The sequence below is a fragment of the Lontra canadensis genome, unplaced genomic scaffold (genome assembly GCF_010015895.1).
Source record: "Lontra canadensis isolate GAN:19392208 unplaced genomic scaffold, GSC_riverotter_1.0 scaffold686, whole genome shotgun sequence".
In the NCBI taxonomy this organism is placed as follows: Eukaryota; Metazoa; Chordata; class Mammalia; order Carnivora; family Mustelidae; genus Lontra; species Lontra canadensis.
The window spans coordinates 4,167-6,764 of record NW_022631670.1 but is presented as its reverse complement, the minus strand read 5'-3'; the positions used below and the strand labels follow the sequence as shown (position 1 = coordinate 6,764).

General features: G+C 40.0%; 1 pseudogene; it reads left to right on the top strand.

The window, feature by feature from the left end:
* The first annotated feature begins 1,029 nt into the window (after positions 1 to 1,029).
* On the top strand, positions 1,030 to 2,070 carry LOC116863194 (annotated as a pseudogene).
* The last annotated feature ends 528 nt before the right edge of the window (positions 2,071 to 2,598 follow it).

The window sequence follows — 2,598 nt, the reverse complement described above, 5'->3', positions numbered from 1 at the left end:
GGAGAGAGGAATGTATAAAGAAGTGGTATACAATATATTCATCAGCCTAAAAGAGAATGAAATTTTGCCATTTGCAATGACGCCAATGGATCTAGAGGGTATTATGCTAAGTGAAATAAATCAGGGAAAAACAAAGACCACATGATTTCAGTCATACATGGAATTTAGGAAACAAAACAAATAAACAAAGGGAAAAAGAAAGAGAGAGGAAAACCAAGAAACATACTCTTAATCAAAGAGACACACTCCTGGTTACCAGAGGAGAGATGGTGGAGAATGGGGGGAAAATAGGTGATGGAGATTGAGGAGGGCACTTGTAGAGAGCACCAGGTGTTATATAGATGTATTGAATTGCTGTGTGGTGAACCTGAACCTAATATTACACTCTCTGTTAACTAACTGGAATTAAATAAAAACCTAAAAATGGATTAAGAAGATACGGTCCATACATACAATGGAGTATTATACCTCCATCAGAAAGGATGCATACCCAACTTTTGTATCAACATGGACGTGACTGGAGGAGATTACGCTGAGTGAAATAAGTAAAGCAGAGAGAGTCAATATTCATATGGTTTCACTTACTTGTGGAGCATAAGGAATAATATGGAGGACATTAGGTGAAGGAGAGAAGAAGTAAGTTGGGGGAAATTGGAGGGGGAGACAAACCATGAAAGTCTGTGGACTCTGAGAAACAAACTGATGGGGACGGGGATGAGAGTTGGAAGAGCCTGGTGATGGGTATTAAGGAGGACATGTGTTGCATGGAGAACTGGATGTGGTGCATAAACAATGAATCTTGAAACACTGAAAAAATAAAATTAAATTTAAAAAATTAAAATTAAAAAATGTAATAAATAAACAAATGAAGCCCATTTGTTGAAAATTATTATATTTTTCTTTCCTGATAGTCAACTACACCACATGGAATCAGGAAATGATACATGGATTTCAGAATTTATTCTTCTGAGCTTATGAGAGGAACCAGAAGTGCAGCTGCTAATATTTGGGCTTTTCTTCTCCGTGTCCATGATCACTGTGTTTGGAAACCTGCTTATCATCCTGGTTGTCCATTCTGACTCCCACCTCCACATCCCCATGTACTTCTTCCTTGCCAACTTGTTCTTTGCAGACATCTGTTTCACCTCCACCACTGTTCCAAAGATGCTGTGGAACATCCATACTCAGAGCAAAGTCATAATCTATGAAGGCTGCTTCAGCCAGTTTTCTTTTTTTTTTTTTATTGTGTTTGGATGTCAGGACAATTTACTCCTGATGGTCATGGCCTATGACCAGTTTGTGGCCATCTGTCACGCCCTGCACTATACAGTCATCATGAACCCCCAGATCTGTAGACTGCTGGTTCTGGTGTCCTGGGTCATCTGTGTTCTGAATTCCTCATTAAAGAGCTCAATGCTTTTTCAGCTGTCCTTCTGTACAGAGGTGGAAATACCCCACTTTTTCTGTGAACTCAATCAGATGATCCAACTTGCCTGTTCTGACACCTTTCTTTTTTTATATTTTTATTTATTTATTTGACACAGAGATACACAGTGGAGAGAGGGAACACAAGCAGGGGGTGTGGGAGAGGGAGAAGCAGGCTTCCCGCTGAGCAGGGAGCCCAGTGTGGGGCTCTATCCCAGGACCCTGGGATCCTGACCGGAGCTGAAGGCAGATGCTTAACGACTGAGCCACCCAGGTTCCCTCTGACACCTTTCTTAATGACATGGTGATGTATTTTGTAATTGTGCTACTGGCGGGTGTTCCCCTGGGAGGGATCCTTTGCTCTTACTCTAAGATTGTTTCCTTCATATGTAAAATATCATCAGATCAGAGAAAATATAAAGCATTTTCCTCCTGTGCATCTCACCTCTCAGTTGTCTCCTTATTTTATTGTATAAGCCTAGGAGTGTATCTTAGCTCTGCTGCTACCCAGAGCTCCCATTCAAGTGCAGTAGCTCATTGTTGTACACAGTGGCCACTCTCATGCTGAACCCCTTTATCTACAGCCTGAAGAACAGAGACATAAAGAGGGCTCTGAAAAGAATCACTGGGGTTCCAGTGACATAAGAGCCAATGGTCCTGTGGCTGAAGAAGCACCCATGATTGCAGGGTCACAGTCTCAGAGCTGGAACTGCTATTCATTGACCAGCCTGTGGAAATAGAATCTGCTCCTTCTATTTATTTCCTGGAAATTCCATTTGTTTTAATTCAACTTTTCTATACATTTAAGTAACTCACTTTATTAAGTTTCTACTCTATCTGATATACAATTTCCTCTTTGTCCTTTTCATATACTCCTAAAGTTTTCCCCAGTCCTGGATCACAAATGCTTGGAAATTTCTGTATCTTACATGGGGCAGATTGGATTTCTTAAAAATACTTCCATTGCAAATGACTTATATCATGCCAAGTATATAGTCTCTAGATTTCCTCAAAGAATAATCATGAGTTATATGCTTTATATGGAAGAAGCTACACTTGACACTAAGCCCTTCACATGACTTTATTGTAGATGAAAATACAAAAGACCAGTTTTTACCTATACTCTGCCTATCTTTTTACATCATTAACTTCACTCATTTTCCTGATAATGTG